The sequence below is a fragment of the Prionailurus viverrinus genome, chromosome X (assembly GCF_022837055.1).
Source record: "Prionailurus viverrinus isolate Anna chromosome X, UM_Priviv_1.0, whole genome shotgun sequence".
In the NCBI taxonomy this organism is placed as follows: Eukaryota; Metazoa; Chordata; class Mammalia; order Carnivora; family Felidae; genus Prionailurus; species Prionailurus viverrinus.
In genome coordinates, this window is record NC_062579.1 from 86854490 (window position 1) to 86876271 (window position 21782).

Sequence of the window (21782 nt, forward strand, 5' to 3'; positions counted from 1 at the left end):
ATAATAACTGACTACGCAAATTTCCCCAAGCATAAGAGAAAATAATTCTTTTGGCTTTCCTCTTGCCCCTTTAAGATATGTTCTTTCTCTCCCAGATAAACTTGGCAGCTAACGAGAGGGTCAAAAATAACTGAAATACCAACTCTGAGTGACTGAAAAGATGGCGAGGCCAATTATGTAAAATAGTGAAGCAGGTTTAGAAGAGAATTTAATGTGATGTTGGTGGCAGGTAGATCCTGGAAAAGATTTGCTAAAAAAGATGGTAAAGGAGCTCTGTATATGAAAATACTACCCCATAGATGGGGCGCCCGGGTGGCTCAGTCAGTTGGGTGTCCGACTTCAGCTCGGGTCACGATCTTGCAGTCTGTGAGTTCAAGCCCCACGTCGGGCTCTGAGCTGACAGCTCAGAGCCTGGAGTCTGCTTCAGATTCTGTGTGTGTGTCTCTTTCTCTCTCTGCCCCTCCCCAGCTCTCACTGTGTCTCTCTCTCAAAAATAAACTAAAAACATAAAAAAAAAAAAAAAAAAGAAAATACTACCCCATAGAATAAAATCTCAGATAAGATATCCAATATTGACAGAACATTCAGAATATCCAATACTCATATAAATATTCAATACTGAGAGGGCAGGTAAAAGTCAAATGACCTTCCAATAATTTTTTTCGGTACTATATAATTCATGCTTCTTACACAGGTTTCTGCTCACAAAAGCCCCAAATACGCAAGCAGTCCATTAAAAGCACCACTCAAATGCTTTCAAAATTCCGTAACTTGTGGGGGGGCGGGAGTGGAAATGTCAAGTGTTTGAAACAAATCAAACTGTGACTGCATATAAAGGAAGTTATTTTACTTTTTTTTTTAATCCTGCCATTTATTTTCATCCTCCACAATAGCATGGTCCATTAGTTTCTATTTTCTAAGATAACTAGGGTTGGCATTATCTTCATACAATTTCCATAAACACTCAGTGAGAGTTTTCCACCTACTAAATGCAACACATAGAATTTGGAGTTTTATTAAGATATTGTCACAAAGTTCCAGACCATTGTTCCCCCAAATTAAAGGCTTACCTCTATGATTTGAAATTCCTTTCTGTGTCACAGTATTTGTCTTGTAGCTTTATCAGAATCCTAGCTTTAAAAGACTAAGCTTGGGGCGCCTGGGTGGCCCAGTCGGTTGGGTGTCCGACTTCGGCTCAGGTCACGATCTCGCGGTCCGTTGAGTTGGAGCCCCGAGTCGGGCTCTGTGCCGACAGCTCAGAGCCTGGAGCCTGCTTCCGATTCTGTGTCTCCCTCTCTGTCTGCCCCTCCCCCATTCATGCTCTGTCTCTCTCTGTCTCAAAAATAAATAAACGTTAAAAAAAATTAAAAAAAAATAAAAGACTAACCTTAATTGGGGGGCCTGGGTGGCTCAGTCAGTTAAGCGTCTGACTTCGGCTCAGGTCACGATCTCAGGACTGGTGAGTTTGAGCCCAGTGTTGGCCTCTGTGCTGACAGCTCGGAGCCTGGAGCCTGCTTCGGATTCTGGGTCTCCCTCTCTCTCTGCCCCTCCTCGTCTCGTGCTCTGACTCTCTCTCTTTCTCTCTCAATAATAAATAAACATTAAAAAAATTTAAAAGACAAAGCTGCATTGATGTCGATTTCCATAATTAAGAATATGATTTCTATCTCTTAAAAGAAATGTAAATGTTCTCAACCATGAGCGAGTAGAGTGAGATTTGCCCCCACTTCTGTGGGTTGAATTTTAAAGATAAGCGCAACAGAAATTACTAATTTTCCCAAAGTCACACTATCTGTAATTGTAGTAGCTGACACCGCGTGATAAATGGCACCCATGTCACATTTATACTCAATGGAGTCTAACTCCCACAAGTGAGACAGTCTGTGTGTCCATATGTTTCCTAAAATTTGATAACGATGGTGTTGGATATAAGGATGATGATGATGATGATAAAATTCATTCATTCGTTAAGCACATTGTTTGGGTCTTTTTAAGGTTTGTTTTTTTGTTTTTGTTTTTGTTTTGTTTTTTTTGAGAGAGACAGAGAGCGCGAGCAAGCCAGCATGAGCAGGGGAGGAGCAGAGAGACAGGGAGAGAGAATCTCAAGCAGGCTAAGCGCTGTCAGCACGGAGCCCAACATGGGGCTGGAACTCACCAACAGTGAGATCGCGACCTGAGCCAAAACCAAGAGTCCGCCTCTTAATCGACTGAGCCACCCAGGTGCCTCAAGGTGGGGCCTATATTCTTATGTAAGTAGGTTATCTCCTAAGGAGAATTAACCCCAAACTAGCCTTTCTGCAGTGTCAGAATTTATCTTTAAAAAACAAAAACAAAAAAGCGTTTTTAATTTACAAACCACAACAGTCATCCATTTAAAGTGTACAATTCTGTGTATCTTAGTGCATTTATTGATCTGTACAACTATTGCCAGAATCTAATTTTAGAACGTTCTCAACACCCCAAAATGAAACTCTATCTGCACCCATTAACAGGCAGCCCCCATCTCCCACAACTGCTCAGCCCTGAGTCATATGATATGGTGTCCTTGTGGTTGACTTACGTCATGGTAGTATAAGGTTTTCAAGGTTCATCCATGTTGGAGACGTATCAGTAGTTCATTCTTTTTCACTGCCAAATAATAGCCCATTGTACACATATATCACATTTTTGTCGTAAGACAACATGGGTTTTTTTCGTGTGGGTTTGTTTCTCCTAATGAGTCTGTATGCCTGTTTGAACTTCCATTGCCAGTGGAATAATATTTTTGAAACACTTAAATAGAAAAATGCAGGTCAAACTCAGGAATGGTGATGTTAGTATTTACGGCTCTTTTCAAGGTGTAACAAAATGTACAGTTGGAAGATTGTGTAGGTCTAAAAACTTAACACTTTTTTTTTTTAATTTTTTTTTTCAACGTTTATTTATTTTTGGGACAGAGAGAGACAGAGCATGAACGGGGGAGGGGCAGAGAGAGAGGGAGACACAGAATCGGAAACAGGCTCCAGGCTCTGAGCCATCAGCCCAGAGCCTGACGCGGGGCTCGAACTCACGGACCGCGAGATCGTGACCTGGCTGAAGTCGGACGCTTAACCGACTGCGCCACCCAGGCGCCCCAAAACTTAACACTTTTAATTAACCGATCTTCTAATTTCCTTTTTCTTTCTAGATGGCATAGGGTGTACATATATTATATATATATATAAATTTATAATATACACACAATGTATTTTATATTTTTATATATAATATGTGTATTATATATTATGCATACATTTCTGTATTATACATATATATTCCATATTTTATATGGAATACAAGTATATATTTCTAATATGAATATAAATTTATGTAAATATATTAAAAGGGCCAACTATAACCACTGTATAAATACGTGAATCCATCAGAATGTTTCACATGAACATGACTCTTATTTTCATCACTGGAAATTAAGTTTTGATTTTCTAACTGCTATTAAACTTGGTCTTAAGGAAAGCTTTTCCTAGGTGATGGTATCATATGAGGCATCTTCTAATCTTTATTGAGTGAATAACATTTTAATTTCAAATGAAATTATATATAAATGATATAAATACATAACAGGTGCAAAACTTACAGCATAAATTGAAATGTAAGTGCTGTTATTTTCTGCTTAGACTTTAAGGTCCTAAAAAGAGATAATGAGAACATGCAGAGGTAAGTTAAAAAAGAAAATAAATCTTCTGGGTTTTTTTTTAGTTGTTGTTGTAATGAGCAGCCGTGTTCTTTTTATACTAAACTCTCGGTCAGACTAGAAAATGACATAAAGTAAATAAGAATTTAAAGTAATAGTGGAAATTGTCAAATAAAATTATTTGAAGTTATGTCGATTTTAAACCAAGGGTTACACCCAAATAAATATATGGACCCTGCATTATCGAAAAGAATAAATGAATAAATTAACACTATAGTAGTGTTTGGGGAAACATAACATATGTATAATCCGTTTAAGTAAGAGCTTCTATTAGGTCTTGGGAAAACTCATTCTTCCTATCTATGCAAGAGGTTTACTTTCCTCATGTGTATTAAAGAGCTTATATAATTCACATCCCTTTTGGTTATATATTGTGTTTTTTTTAGGACTGGGTGATTAATGCTCTTTATTTATTTATTTATTTATTTTTTTGCTGGCTTTTCTTTTTTTTTTTTTTTAATATGAAATTTACTGTCAAACTGGTTTCCGTACAACACCCAGGGCTCATCCCAACAGGTGCCCCCCTCAATGCTCTTTAGACTATAACGATAGATCTAAACCACATACCAAGTTTGGTTTTTACCTCGTATCTGATTTCAGTGCACCTCCAAAGCACACCTCTTACTTGTCGTCTTTGTTCCAATCTGCAAAGTTATGACCTAGTTAATTGCAACACATTTTCTGTATTTTAAAAATTCCTCAAAGTACTTTACTCACACAAGTATGCAGTTTTAAGTCAAATAGCACTCTTCGACGTCAGTGTCTCTCAAACTTGGCTGCACATTGTCAACATCTGGAAAGCTTTAAAAACCTAGGTGCCCCCTTCACACTTTCAGAGAAGTCTTATCACACTCTCAGAGAATTTCATATAATCCGTGTGGTGAGTGGTGCTTTGGCATCAGGAATTTCTCACAGCACCCCGGGTGATTCCAACGTGCAACCAATGCTCGGAACCACTGTTCTAGGAGTTTACATTAAACAGAGGCAATTTCCTGCAGCAACTCCCATGACGAACAAGATATGATATAACAACATTGTCCCACTAGCTCTTATATTTGGGGGATTCACCAGAAACAGAAATTGAAGTTGAGAGGGCAAATTTCATCCACACGGAGTGTAGTCGTGTTTCGAGAAGAGCCAGAATTTCAATCAAATGATGCTGAGTAGAATTGCAGGCTTTTGTGGTCGCTGTTGTTGTTTAATTAGCTAAAATTAAAATACTTCCTAAAAGACAGAAAATTCTACATCATCGTTCAGCAGTGTGAAGCTGTTTAGAAGCACTTTCTTGATTCGGATTTATAGGGCAAAATTGTAGAGACTTATGACTTCCTATGAGCCATCTGGAGATGTGCCACCAGATGGCATGTGGGTGGCAGTGATCATATGGCTTAAATAGAAAATTTCAAATGAATTTCAGATAACTAAATCAAAGAGATTATATCATGTTTCCCCAGAGACTCATGATTTTTCTATTGAGCTAGAGCTATATTAAGTCAAGCCTAAAACTAAATTAAACCCTGGCGATTACATGTTAAAGAGTAGCACCCAGCTCTGATTTAGATGTAATTTAATTGAATTATTTCTACAATGTTTTCTCAAAGTATTTAATGTATTTGCTCGCATACAAAGGGCTTATAATAAAAAGCAATAGCTCCTTACTCCCCAGAAGAAACCAGTCTAACTGTTTTTCTGTTGGTGACTTACATGTTTCTTAATTTGTCTACATGGTACATGAGAAAAACCAACATATGTGTAGAAGTTAGCAATATTTTCAAAAACTTTAATGGCTGGCAACTACTGTTTTAATGTAACACTGGATCTATATGTAAACTAGAGAAGAAGTCATCCTGATTTTAAACTGACTTTTCCATGATATTACTCTACTCCCAGACCCCATATTATACCTCTTTGAGATACTCAAAGCACTACACATTCTTCTGTTCTTGACAGAAGTCTCTTGACTACCATTGACTTCCGTTTTCTGCTAACTGGTGCTTGACTGGTACCTTATAATTAACTACCCTCCGTTTATTTCGCTAATGTAGAAATTGGTGTTTTGCTCCACATAACTTTCCAAAATCCAGTGGTGAGAGGGGTGTGGGCTCACTGAGTATATGAAGACCATTTTCTCCCCAATTAGGGAAAATTTTACCTACAAAAAGGGTTGGATTTATTCTATTCCAAGATATTGCTACTAGATGTTTATGGTTTAATCATTTGATCCACATAGAAAAAGTGGTGTTTCCACCAAAAGTTTTAGCAAGATTTTAAATGCATTTCCAAATTTTCCTTTAGCATACTTTCTAAAAAGTTTTCAAATTATGAACCTTGATCCATTATGTTTTTGATGTGTTATGACCAGAGGAAACCTTCCCTCCTTCCCTCTCTCTCTTTCCCTCTCTCTCTTTCTTATAAATATGTATAGATATGTAATTCACAAAAATTAAAAATATTTTAAAATTCATTTTTCTAGAACATTGATTTTTTTATTTATTTTATTTTATTTTTTTTATTTTTGAGAGACAGAGCATGAGCCGGGGGTGGGGTGCAGAGAGAGGAGAGGGAGGAAGATAGAAAATCCCAAGCAGGCTCCCCGCTGTCAGCACAGAGCCTGATGTGGGGCTTGAACTCGAGAACCATGAGACCATGACCTGAGCCGAGATCAAGAGTTGGACGCTTAACCGACTGAAGCATCCAGGTGCCCCTAGAACATAGCTTTAAAAAAAAAAAAACAGATTTAAACAAAGAATCACAGTTTTCCTCCTGAATTATAAAATAATTTATTTAAAATAGTCAATCAAGAAAAAAAGCTGCATGAGACAAGGAAACAACAAAATCTACTGGGGCTACTATCCAAGCAGAGGTAGAAACACCACATTTTAGTCCCTGAAAAGGTATGGAAGTTGGTGATGGGGCCAGAGAAAATAGGATAGAAAAAAAAAAAAAAGGTTAAAAACCCATAAATACCACCTACAAAACTAGGTTTAAAACTATTTTTAAAAATACCCCAAAATGAGTGGTTAGGGATGGACTACTTGTCTGCAGCCTACATAGTATGACTACATTAAAAAGTGGAGACAAGCAGATAAGAGAACAATTCCCAATCACTAATAGATTCTCTAAAGAGTGGTAGGCAAATTTGAGAACAGGTAATGAAACTGGGAACGGGGGCACCTGGGTGGCTCCATCGGTTAAGTGTCCGACTTCAGCTCAGGTCATGATCTCGCGGTTGGTGAGTTCGAGCCCCGCGTCCGGCTCTGTGCCGAGGGCTCAGAGCCTGGAGCCTGCTTCCGATTCTGTGTCTCCCTCTTTCTCTGCCCCTCCCCTACTCGCACTCTGTCTCTCTCTCAAAAATAAATAAACTGTAAAAAATAATAATAAATAAAATAAAGAGAGAACTCCCTTCTTTAAAAAAAAAAAAGAAAGAAACTGGAAATGATCTTGTACACTTCAATTCACACATAAAGCAAAGGGTCCTTGGTGAGATCTGAAATTGCTATAACAGTCTAGAAAACAACCAACTAAAGCTATCTTCAAGGACAAAACTTCACATTGAGAAGAAATCGTTGAGAGAAGAAATCGTTGAGAGTGGAATCCAAAGTAACAAAGACAGAGACAATAGTGGTGAGGAAGAAAGGTTCAGAAAAAGTAAGTGAGAGAGAGGCATTCCAACTCTAATTCTATGATGTTAAAACTCAAAAAAAAACAAACAAAAAAACCTAATGATGATCCTTGCTAGAAAAGACAAGGAAACTTGGCCAAGTGAAGCAATCTTGAACTCTTTTCAGGTGTTTCTGAACAGCCAATCCTAAACAATTGTGTTAGAGCATGGATTTATTTTTGGCTTGATCTCTCTTAGTTGATACCACTAAATAATTATGCCTCTAAGTCACAGCATAATAAACTCATTGGATGCAGAATAAAGGCAAAGATAATCCAACATCTTTATAATAATAATTCTTCTAAAAAACTAAAATAACAGCATCACAGATATTATAAACTATAATTCAATAAAACCTTTAAAAACAGAAAGAGAGACTTGGAACTGCATATTGAAAGGGCACGTTATGTTTCTGGAGAAATTGACTTGAAACAGCCCAGCTTGAGACATTTACTAGTAAAATTATTCTACCGCAGAGAAGTGAGAAAAAAATCATCCAGGAAAAATCACTAAGTCAAATCACGTTATCATCAGCCATTTCAACAGCAGTACCAAATATCAAAAGTGAGAAAGGAGCAACATACTTAAGATACTCAGAGAAAAAGTAAACCTAGGATTTTATATTTAATCAAACTGATTTTTCAATGCACAAAACCTACAAACAAACTTATACAGAACTATCATATGGAACCGTATGGCTGGATAGACATTCATATAAAGACTCCTGGTGAGCTTTAAACTGAGTTTTACAAATAACCCAGTGAAGAAATGGGCAGAAAACATGAATAGACACTTCTCTAAAGAAGACACCCGGATGGCCAACAGGCACATGAAAAGATGCTCAACGTCGCTCCTCATCAGGGAAATACAAATCAAAACCACACTCAGATATCACCCCACGCCAGTCAGAGTGGCCAAAATGAACAAATCAGCAGACGATAGATGCTGGAGAGGATGCGGAGAAACAGGAACCCTCTTGCACTGTTGGTGGGAATGCAAATTGGTGCAGCCGCTCTGGAAAACAGTGTGGAGCTTCCTCAAAAAATTAAAAATAGACCTACCCTATGACCCAGCAATAGCACTGCTAGGAATTTACCCAAGGGATACAGGAGTACTAATGCATAGGGCCACTTGTACCCCAATGTTCATAGCAGCACTCTCAACAATAGCCAAATTATGGAAAGAGCCTAAATGTCCATCAACTGATGAATGGATAAAGAAATTGTGGTTTATATACACAATGGAGTACTATGTGGCAATGAGAAAGAATGAAATATGGCCCTTTGTAGCAACGTGGATAGAACTGCAGAGTGTGATGCTAAGTGAAATAAGCCATACAGAGAAAGACAGATACCATATGGTTTCACTCTTATATGGATCCTGAGAAACTTAACAGAAACCCATGGGGGAAGGGAAGGGAAAAAAAACAAAGAGGTTAGAGTGGAAGAGAGCCAAAGCATAAGAGACTCTTAAAAACTGAGAACAAACTGAGGGTTGATGGGGGGGTGGGAGGGAGGGGAGGGTGGGTGATGGGTATTGAGGAGGGCACCTGTTGGGATGAGCACTGGGTGTTATATGGAAACCAATTTGACAATAAACTTCATATATTGAAAATAATTTAAAAAATTTAAAAATAAATAAATAAATAAACTGAGTTTTACCATTGAACTAAGAATAATATTGAATGTTGTTCAACACTGAATACTGTTGTACAAGAATAGAATATACAATGGCTATATGCTCTAACAATTTTGATAAAATACAAGTGTAAAAAAGAAGACTATGGATAGAGCCTATGAAAAATTAACAATTATAATAAACATGTTGATTCCCATATAATTATGACCATGAATAAAATTGTATAACTTTAAATTAAAATCTAGTGAAAAGAAAAGAAGGAAGAGATTAGCTAATTCCTAAGTTGTTCATAGGAGGGAACCAATATTCTACAACCAAAAATAAGAGAGTTAACAGTATTATATAAAGATGCTTATAAAAAGATATCAATTAAAATCAAACATTCCTATATACTCAAAATATACCCTACTTATATTAAAATAGACAAACAATGGAAGAATAAACTTAATCTATTAAATGGTTCTGCATAGTAGGTGATAAAAAATAAGATAAAGGGGGAGAAATAAAAGGGATTCTTTTTAAGTACATCTTGTTTTCTGTAGTGGATTTTAGAACCATGTAAATATTTCATAGACCTATAAACCAAAACTAATTTTTACTTTTATTTTCTTTGTAAATTTATTTATTTGTTTGTTTTGAGAGAGAGAGAGAGAGCCGGGGAGGGGCAGAGAGAGAGAGAGAGGGAGAGAGACAGAATCCCAAGCAGAGCCCGACATGGGGCTCAATCCCAAGAACCCTGAGATCATGACCTGAGCCGAAATCAAGAGCCAGATGTTTCATCGACTGAGCCACCCAGGTGCCCCTCAAAAATAACTTTTAAATCCATAGAAATAAACGTTTTTAAAAAGAAACTATATTTTTTACCCAACTGGTGCCCTCACCACACAGTAAAGTACATTAAATTAAAACATTAAACAAAGTGACATTAAAACACAGTAATATGATTGAACATCCCTAGTGAGATATAACTTCAGTCAAAATGTAACTTCAGGAAAATCTTAAATTGTATTCAGCAATCATACTGTGAGCAATAATGACAGTATTATTCTGAGGCTGATGTGTGGATACTGTGGTAAAAACAAAGGAGGGCTACTTAATTCTGTCATCCTCTGTGTCCTTGAGGACTGAGATTGTTGGCATGGGAGAAATAAATATGTAAGATAACAAGATCAGGGGGCGCCTGGGTGGCGCAGTCGGTTAAGCGTCCGACTTCAGCCAGGTCACAATCTCGCGGTCTGTGTGTTCGAGCCCCGCGTCGGGCTCTGGGCTGATGGCTCAGAGCCTGGAGCCTGTTTCCGATTCTGTGTCTCGCTCTCTCTCTGCCCCTCGCCCGTTCATGCTCTGTCTCTCTCTGTCCCAAAAATAAATAAACGGAAAGGAAATGGTAAACAAAAATAAAAGTAAATACATGTTACGTCTCTTCTTGTACCTTATATATTCTGTTTCATGGATTGAAGAATATATTATAACACAGTCCGGCGTGCTTCAAAATGTGCATAGAGGAAATATTGAAGACAATTTATTGTAAACAGGAGAGAAAATAAAGGGATTTAAAAGGTTATAAGATTACTATACTTGAACTGGTAGAATTATGACAACATTAGTCGGCGGTAAATTATGTTTCTGTAATGTGATTACTAAAACACAAATAAGTAAAAACAAATCTACACACACACACAAAATCCACACTCAAAAACATAAAAGTCAGCAAAAAGGGAACTCTAAAAATAGCTCAGATAAACAAGAGCAATGCAAGAACAAGAAAACAGAAATGGAAAAAAAAAAGAAAACAAACAGAAGCAAAATAAAATGATAGATTCAAACTCTAGCGTAACAATAATTAGACGAAATGTAAATGGTCTAAACATGCCAATTAAAAGACAGGGGTTTGGGGCGCCTGGGTGGCTCAGTCGTTTAAGCATCCGACTTCGGCTCAGGTCATGATCTCACGGTCCGTGAGTTCGAGCCCCGCCTCGGGGTCTGTGCTGACAGCTCAGAACCTGGAGCCTGCTTCAAATTCTGTGTCTCCCTCTCTCTCTGCCCCTTTCCCACTCACACTGTGTCTGTCTCAAAAATAAATAAACATTAAACAAATTAAAATATAGGGGTTAGAAGAATGCCTTTTTAAAAATAACCTTCCTAAGGGTGCCTGGGTGGCTCAGTCAGTTAAGCAACTGACTCTTGATCTCAGCTCTGGTCTTGACCTCAGGGCTGTGAGTTCAAGCCCTACATACGAAAGAAACATCAAACGTAATGGTCCAGACAAGTTGAAAGTAAAGGGATGCAGAAATGCATACCATACAAACATTAATAAATATAATGCAGGCATAGCTATATTAATATTGGATAAAGTAGACTCCAGAATTACCAGAAACATAGAGAGACACTGTATAATGGCAAAAGGGTCAATCTATACTCAGAAGGTATAACAACACATAGTTTGTGTAAGCAACAGACAACAGCTACAAATATGTGAAGCAAAACATGATATATCTGCAAGGAGAAAGAGAAAAATCCACAATTGTAATTGGAGACTTCAACGCCCCTCTCTTGACAATTCATAAAACAACCCAAAATATCAGCAAGGATATAAAAGAATTCAAGAATACCATTAACCAACAGTACATAGTCGACAGTTATGACACAATTGACCAAATAACTGCAGAACACATATTTTCAAGTCCCCAGAGAGCACATACAAAGAGTATATACTGGGCCATGAAACAGACATATTTAAGAGAATTGAAATTGGGGTGCCTGGGTGGCTCAATTGGTTGAGTGTCCGACTTTGGCTCGGGTCGTGATCTCACAATTCATGAGTTCGAGCCCTGCTTCGGGGTCTCTGCTGTCAGTCCAGAGCTCACTTCAGATCCTCTGTCTCTCTTTCTGCCCGCCCCCCCCCCACCAGTGCTCTCTCTCTCTCTCTCTCTCTCTCTCTCTCTCAAAATTAGACATTGTGTAAAAAAAGAATTGAAATCATACAGAGTATCTAGTCTAACCATAATGAAATCAAAGTAGATATCAAAAAAAAAAAAAAAGGGAAAAATCTCCAAACCCTCAGAAACTAAACAACACACAAATAAATAACATATGAGTCAAGAAGAAAGTCTCAGGGAAATCAAAATATATGATGAACTGAGTGAAAATGAAAAAAAGAACATAGCAATTCTATATCCATAGCCAAAAGTATGAATCTTTGAATGATGTCAGCAGGAACACCAGACGATGAGCCTCCAAAAATTGTCTCCTCGTTAAAAGAAAAAGGTAAACACTGGCAAAAGGTGCCAAATTAACTTTTCCAGAACTCTGAATAGTAACCAAAGGCTTGCAATAATCAGGGGACTGTTTATTCAAAAACAAAACACTTTGTGGATCTTAACTTGTCCTGGTTTCATCCTTCTCTTCCCGGGACCATGGAAACCTTGAAAACAAATAGCCCCACCATCATAGTGAAAAGCAGCAGCCTAATGGGTAAGAGTGTAGGAAATGGTGAGGTGTTGGTCAAAGGGTGCAAACTTCCCGTTAGAAAATGAATAAGTTCCGGAATCTAAAGTGCGCCATGGTGATTATTGGTAACAATACTGTACTATATACTTAAATTTGCTAAGACACGAGCTCTTAAATGTTCTCGCCACAAAAAAGAAATGATAACTATGTTGGGGGATGGAGGCGTTAACTAACAATACTGTGGACATCATTTCACACTACGTAAGTGGTATCGAATCCACGGGTTGTACATCTTAAACTTACAGGATGTTATATGCCAATTATATCTCAATAAAGTCAGCAAAAATGAATTGTATTTCTATACATTTGTAATGAGCAATCCTAAAATGAAATTCAAAAAAAAATTATTAATGACAGCATCAAAAACAATAAATAGGAGTAAGTTTTACAAAAGTGTGGGAACTTGTCCACTAAAAGTTACAAAATATCGTCAAAAGAATTTATACATGTTATAAATAACTGGAAAGATATCCCATGTCTAAGGCTTGGAAGATTTAATATTGTTATAAAGCAAAACTACCCAAGTTAAACTACAAATGCAGTGCAATCTCTATCAAAATTCTGGCTGCTGTAGTTTCAGAAATTGACAAGCTAATTGTAAAATTCCTATGGAAATGCAAGTGACCCCAAAAAACCAAAACAATATTGAAAGACAAGAACAATGTCAGAGGACACTCACATCCAGATTTCAGAAATTACTAGAAAGCTACAGCAAGACTGTATTGTTCTGGCATAAAGATAGGCATATATATATGTATACATGTACACATGTATACATATGTATACACACATATATACATATATACACATATACATATATACATATATACATGTACACGTATATATGTATATTTACATATGTATATATGTGTATGTGTATATACATATGTGTGTGCATGTACATGTATACACATGTATATATGTGTATGTGTACATGTATATATGTATATATGTATATACATATATATGTATATTTGGTATATACATATACCAAATATGGTATATACATATACAAATATATGTATATTTGGTATATACATATACCAAATATGGTATATACATATACAAATATATGTATATTTGGTATATACATATATATGTATATACATATATACATATATACATGTACATATACACATATATACATGTGTGTGCATGTACATATACACATATATACATGTGCGTGTATACACATGTATATATGTGTATATGTATAAATATGTACATGTATATATGTATGTATGTACATGTGTGTGTATATACATATGTATACATGTGTATGGAAAATACAAATGAAAACCATAATGAAACATCACTTCACATACACTAGAATGACTATGATTAAAAAAAAAATAAAAACAGGGGAAAATTGGAATCACCCTACATTAGTAGTGGGGATGTAGAATAGTATAGGTAATTTGGAAAACAGTTTGGCAGATTCTTGATAAGGTAAACACAGAACTATCACTCCTTGCTATATACACAAGAGAATTAAAAACATATGTCCACACAAAAACTTGTACGTAAATGTTCATAGCAGCATTGTTGATAATGACCAAAAATTCAAAATGTCCATCAATCAATGAATGGATATACAAATGTAGTATATCCATACAGTGGAATATTATTTGGTCATAAAAAGGAATAGAATATACTTATACTTTCTACGATATGGATGACCCTTGACAACACGCTAAATGCAAGAAGCCAGACACAAAAGGTCAAATTTGTCTGAATCCATATATAGGAAATTTCTGAAATAGACAAATAGAGATTTAAAATAAATTAGTGCTTTCCAGAGGGTACAGGGTTTCTCTGGGGAAGACTAAATATTTTTTTATTTTGGAATTAAATAGTGGTGATACTTGAGCAACTTTTTCAATATACTAAAAGCCACTATATTGTGCACTGTAAACTTCATAATGTAATTTTTATTGTGAATTTTAAAATATGTGAATTATACCTCAATAAAAATGCTATGAAAGAAGATACTTTCACAAAATGACCTTAGAAAATTAAAAGCTCGACAAAAATAAATGCACTGCCTTGGAATAAAATAATAAAATCGTATATAATAAATAGAACAAATAATATTAATCTGGACCTAGCACTCACACCTTATACAAACATTAACTGAAAGTTAATCATGGGCTTAAATGTAAAACGGAAGCTATAAAATTTTTAGAACACAAAATGGGAGAAACTCTTTGGGATTGAGTACTGTGTATGAAGTCCTTAGACTTAATACCAAAATATACGTAAAAAGGAAAATTTGTTGGGCACCTGCGCGGCTCAGTTGGTTGAGCATCCGACTCTCTCTCCCTCTCTCTCAGCCCCTCCCCTCCCCTGCTTGCTCTCTCTCTCTTTCTCTCAAAGTAAATAAATCAAATGAATAAAAACTATAAAAAAGAAAAAAAGGAAAATTTGATAAACTGTACCTCACGAAAACCTAAAATTTTTGCTCATCAAAAGATGTGAAGATTAAAAAACACACCAGAGACTGGTAGCAAATATTTGCAAACCACATATCCAACAAAAGAGAAGTCTTTAGAATATAGGAACATTCTCAAAACTCAATATTTTAAAAAATCCAATCCAAAAAGGTAAAAAGACAAAGAGACATTTAGTCAAACAAGCTATACGGATAATAAAAACATGAATATCGCTAGCCACTGGGAAAATGCAAATTGAGACCACATGAGATATAGCTACACACCTATGGCTAAATAATAAATAAATGGCTAAAACAAAAATAGTGACAAATGCCTGTGAGGAGGTGAGAATCCTCACAGGTGAGAATGCAAAATAGTACAGCTTCTCTGGAAAACAGTTTGGCAGTTTCTTGAAAAAGAAACCATGCAACTACCATACGACCCATCAAATGCACTCCTGGGCATTTTTCCCAGAAAAATAAAAACTAATGTTCACGCAAAAATCTATACATGAACGTCAATAGTAGCTTTACTCGCAATAGCCCAAACCTGGAAATAACCCAGATGTCTTTCGATGGGCACATGAACGAACGACTCTCTAATGTCCATTCCATGAAACCCTACTCAGCAATAAAAATGAGCACACTATTGATACAGTCAACTTCTTGGATCAATCGCCAAAGAACTATATTGTGTGCACAAAAGCCAATCCTAAAAGCTTACTCCCTGTATGATTCCATTTTTATCGCGGTGTTGAGATGACAAATCTATAGAGATGTAGAACACATTAGTGGTTATCAGGGCTTAAGGAGGTGTTGGGGCAGGAGAGAAGTGGGTGTGGCTGTAAAAGTACAAGAGGAGAGGAATCCTATGGTGAAGGAGACTTTCTCTAACTGAATTGTATTATGGTCATTCTTGTGGTTGGGATATTATACTCTAGCTTTGCCAGATACTACTAATGGAGGAAACACAGGATCTCTCTCTATTATTTCTTACAGCTGCGTGTGAATCTACCATTACTTCAAAATGAAATATATAATTTTTGAAGAGGAGTCTAAAGACGTATCTTTCATTTGCATTGTAAGAGCCTTATTTACAGGGGGACTCAAACAAAAATAAATTTAGGACATCGGTGACAACTTGGGACTTTGAACACGGATTGGACATTTGATTATATTAAGGAATTATTGTTAAAAATCATTCGTTGTCATAGTTTTCTTCTTTTCATGTTTACGAAAAGGTTTTTTTTTTTTCTTTAGAGATCCATACTGAAATACTTCTGGATGTAAAGATACCATGTCTGGATTTTGCTTCAAAATAATATGTGATGGGAGGTAATAGATAGAACAAGATGCAAGGTGTATTCTGCGTTGATGATTACTCAAGCAGTATGCTGGGTACATGGGGGTTAATGTATTTTCCTCTTAAAATATACTTTTGTGCGGGTTTAAATATTTCCATAAAAAACCATGCAGTTTTAATGAACCACAAGCAAAAAACATCTATTGCCAAAATCAAGAGAGATTTTGAAAGTAATCAGTGCCTGGGTTTTGCTTTACCCCCAGTGAGTCCTGTCTTGTGCAAAATCAAGCACATACTGAACAACAACAACAACAAAAAATTAGAGGAATGTTGCTTATACAAGGCTCCTCCCCGTGTCTTGTATATACCATGTCAGTCTCAGTTTTACATAACCTATTTTCCCCGCCACTCATATCACCCCACTTACCAAGTTGCCAGTTACCCACATTCTAGCCATCTGTCTTCATTCACCCTAATAAAGAGCAAATGATGCGTCTGTTGATAATATTCATAATTAGTTTAGTTTTAAATTAATAATAATAACAAACAGCTGTAGTGGAACTTGTTTACTAAAGAACACTGCCACTTTAAGGCATGGTCACCATGCTGTTAGGGTTATGGAAGGACCTAGACCCAAGCCATTCTTAATCACCCAGATCATATTCTTTTCAGAGACTCAGAAAAACTATACCAGTCTATCACGCTGAGAGAGTCAACTAAATTAGCAATTCTCCAGAGATAAACCTACTAACAATACAGGGGGAATAAGGCAAGAAAAGGAATGAAGTAAGAAACTGCCACGTTGGCATTTTCATTACAGAGCCAAATTCAACTGAATCGTATTTCAAATCCTATCATAGAGCAACGAATAATCTTATCATAATGGAAGTTTGTATGTATGGTTAAGAACATTTATCAAGATGTGAACCCTTGTTTATTGTCTTGCTTGAGACAGCAAGAATTCTAGTACAGATATTAAAGAATAAGACAACGTAATCTGTGCATTGGGCTAATGATTCCTCCAGAATGGTTGTAGCTTTTGAAGATGTTGGGTCACTCTACGCTCTAGTCATATTTTTATAGAGGATTTAATTTCCACCAATTCTCAGCATTGTGCTATAAGGAAGAATGGAGGTTATTTTTTAAATGTTTATTTATTTTTGAGAGAGACAGAGACAGAGTGTGAGCGGGAAAGGGGCAGAGAGAGAGAGGGAGACACAGAATGTGAAGCGGGCTCCAGGCTCCGAGCTGTCAGCCCAGAGCCCGACACAGAGCTCGAACTCACAAACCGTGAGATCGTGACCTGAGCTCAAGTTGGATGCTGAACCAACTGAGCCACCCAGGCGCCCCAAGGAATCCATCTTATTGAGGAAACCTGGAGAAAGTTAGCTAAAGAACTGCCAATTACACAAATGAGCTGATTCCTTATAAAAGAGACAAAAAAGAGACCCTACGTTTATGAAAAGGAATCACAGAAGATCAGCAAAGCCTCTGAGGAGCACAGTTCATACATCTCTTTCTCCTAAAGGATGCAGGGCTTATACGGATGTCACACGTTGAGGACTCTCAAGAAGTCAACCTTGAAGGATGCCTGGGCGGTGCAGTTGGTTAAGCCTGGTTTCAGCTCAGGTTATGATCTCATGATTCGTGAGTTCGAACCCGGCATCAGGCTCTGCACAGACCATGCGAAGTCTGTTTGGGATTCAATCTCTCTCTCTCTCTCTCTCTCTCTTTTTCTCTCAGCCCCTCCCCCACTCACACTGTCTCCGTCTCTCCCAAAATGAATAAATAGACTTGAAAAAAAATTTTAAGTCAATCTTGATAACCCAGTTCATGACTCCTACTATCCCCCAACTGTGTAATGTGGTGTAAACGATTTGCCACACTGTAAATATAAGAGTTGGAAAAGATACTTAGCAACAATTTATATTGGTTCCAGTCTGAATAGATACATATCCGTTGTGGACCCATTAGGCTATTAGTGAGTCTAAGTATCTCTGGGCTCTAGAACCCCAGGCCAATCCACCTATTACAGCCAAACTGCATGTTAGGTTAAAAGTCTTCCCCTACAGGGGCGCCTGAGTGGCTCAGTCGGTTAAGCGACCAACTTCGGCTCGGGTCATGATCTCACGGTTTGTGAGTTCGAGCCCCGAGTCAGGCTCCGGGCTGACAACTCAGAGCCTGGAGCCCGCTTCGGATTCTGAGTCTCCCTCTGTCTGCCCCTCCGCTGCTTGCACTCTGTCTCTCGCATTGTCTCAAAAATAAACAAACATTAAAAAGAAAACAAAAAAACTCTTCCCCTACATAAGGCAACAAATGTGACATTTGACTCACCCCATGCAAAATTATCAAAGCAGGAAATGTTCCCGTCAATTCACGTATGTTCATCGTACTTCAGGTTCTGTATCATTCCATTGTATCTCCAGTGGGAAATAGTTAAAGAAAAAATAGACCTTGTAGCTTTTAACATTTCTTCCAATCACCTACATTAATGTGACAAACGCTGATCCACGGGTTAGAGTACAAATCTCTTTTCAGGACATTACTCATTCCCTTTTGATTAATTTCTCCAGAAACAGACATTTCCATCTGCAGCTTTTGGTAACAGTGGCTATCGATACTATGAATTTTCCACTAAGTTTTTTCTTGCATCAACTGTGACCTTGTCAAATAACTGAATAAAAAGTAACAGTACAAACAAAACAGGAATATACTTGAACACAGTCTTGCATGCAAGAAAAGAACGACTCCCGGGAGAAGCAGTGAAGACTGATGTTAGAACACCGGTGTTCACGTCAGCATCTCAGGTTTCCACCCCTGGGTCCTCAGCAGCTTGCTTTTCGACCCTAAGCCAGTGACTCCTTTCAGGACCTGATGTCCTGCATTTGGGAAACAACAGAGCTGGATGTCCAAAACTTCAGAAGTTTGGGAATCTCACGTTTTGATAAGAATTTGATCCAGTAATTCTAAGACAGAAAATATGCCATTTTTGTCCCAAAGCACTGTCATTTGTTGTATTACCCACACGCGTGAAGACTTTCACTTGAAAATACTTATTAAAAATTTAGGGGCGCCTGGGTGGCTCAGTCGGTTAGCGGCTGACTTCGGCTCAGGTCATGATCTCACGGTGTGTGAGTTCGAGCCCCGCGTCGGGCTCTGTGCTGACTGCTCGGTGCCTGGAGCCTGCTTGGGACTCTGGGTCTCCCTCTCTTTCTGCCCCTCCCCTGTTCGCAAGCTGTCTCTCTCTCTCCCTCAAAATAAATAAACATCAAAAAAAATTGTTTTTAATCTACTCTAGGGGCACCTGCATGGCTCAGTCAGTTAAGCTTAAGACTCTTGATCTCAGCTCAGGTCAGGATCTCACAGTTGTGAGTTTAAGCCCCGCACCAGGCTCTGTATGGATGACACAGAGCTAGCTTAGGATTCTGTCCCTCCTTCTCCCTGCCCCTCCACCTCTTGTGCTCTCTCTCTCTCTCTCTGTCTCTCAAAATAACTAAACCTAAGAGAAATAAAAATCTACAATATGCTTGGCTATGTGATAAACATTACAGAGAAAACACAAAGATGCATGAGACCCGGATCCCTCCCTTACGGAAGCTTACTTGGTAGGATACAATAGAGGGTTATTGTATATCTGTTTTTAAATGTATTTCTCACACAGGACAAAAGAGGATAAGCATCAGGTGAGAAGCAGATGAAAGGAAGAAGTTCCATTCAGCGAACAGGACCACGAAGGGCTTCGTGGAAAAGGTGTTCTTGGACCTGGGTCTTGAAAGATTTCATAGATAGCAAAAATGGAGAAGAAACCAGCCATAACTGAGAAAACAGAGGCAGAGGTTCAGGGAGCCAGGAGGACTCATCAGAGTGAGAAATTGAGGGCAGGGAGAGTAGTCACGTTTTATCGGAAGCAGCGGTTTTTGCTTTGTGGATTCTGGCTCAGAGGGTCCCTACAGAACATACTCAGTTTTTCTGGGCACTGCTGTGTCAGCCTTTTCTTTATTTGGATACATTTCACTCTATTATTTAAAACAAACTCTGCTTGGCATTCAGACACTCATTGTGATGAAAATAATTACGAACTTTTGAACGGATAGCCATTTTTTAACCTAGTCCTTCGACAACACAGCGTTACATTGATAAAATGAGAAAAGTACGTGAAGACAATTCAAATTCAGGAAATGCTTTGTATCAACAAAGTATCATGGTCTACTTTCCATGACAAAAAGTGACGTCCTGTGTTAAGTCCCGTGGAGTGACAATTAGTCCGGGGCATGGTGAAAAATACCATTTCCTGTCGTTTCTATTTTAAAATTTGTTAGCCCTCTTGGGTTCATTAATACTTGGTGGCACCGATTTTCTGAAACAGTTTGCAGCTCAGGAGCCCTAGCCCTCGTGTCCCCCAATATTAGAGGAAAGCGATCATTTGACTGCAGTTTAAATGATATCCTAGGCGCGCCTGGGTGGCTCAGTCGGTTGAGCGTCCGACTTCGGCTCAGCTCATGATCTCAATGTTCCCGAGTTCGAGCCCCACGTCGGGCTCTGTGCTGACAGCTCAGAGCCTGGAGCCGGCTTCGGATTCTGTGTCCCCGTCTCTCTCTGCCCCTTCCCTGCTCATTCTCTCTCTCTCACTCTCTCTCTCTCTCTCTCTCTCTCTCAAAAATAAATTAACATTAAAAAAATTAAAAACAAATAAATAAATAAATAAATAAATGATATCCTGCACATGATTAGTTGTGGTTTGTCATCTTCCATTTTTTCTATTCCTTTTGGAAAACTGTCATCCTATAAATATATTCAACAGACAGGAGTCTATGCTAAGGCATATACGCTTTTGTCCCACTCCCTCGAAAGGTGAATTAACATGGCTTGCTTTATTCTGGTTGTTAAGTTAAAGAACTTTGTGGGAGAATGTGACAAATGCTAAAAGCCTTCCCTGTGTGTGTGTGTGTGTGTGTGTGTGTGTGTGTGTATAAGTATGTATGTCTGTAGGTGAGGCACATGACTCTATTTGATCACGTCCTTTCTTCCATTTAATTCCAGAAACTGAAGTCTGGTTTTCAAACAGTACAACTCCAAAACTCTCAACAGGTTTATTTGGAGGGGACTTCAGTACATTCAGCAAAAAAAGGGAAGAAGAGGGGTAAACGGAGACTAATACAGAATGGATATTAGTCTTGTGGCCCAAACATAACCTCTAAGTCATTGATGCTACAAACCACAGAGATTTGGAGAGCGGCGTCTTCTAGAAGAAGCTACTTTACAGGTGCTTTCACTGTGGACTTGCGTGAAAACCCAGGGCTTGAGGAATGAATGTTCTAAACGTTAAATCCCTCCAAGCATTTGATAGCTCACAAGCTGTAGTCAGAATGGTCTGAATGTTGGTCAGCACCTCTCTTTGAGAGAGGATACCTTTTCCCCCTCTCCTTTGTACTGTTTTGCCAGAGCTTAAAGCCGTTCAAATACTTAGAACTTAAAGTGACAGACGTTACAGAAGCAGCTTCTGAGAAGCTCG

General features: G+C 37.9%; 1 pseudogene; it reads left to right on the top strand.

Annotated features, from left to right (window-relative positions):
- The first annotated feature begins 12442 nt into the window (after positions 1 to 12442).
- The window catches only part of LOC125157040 (glutathione S-transferase P-like), a 62388-nt pseudogene continuing 53048 nt past the window's right edge, over positions 12443 to 21782 (top strand).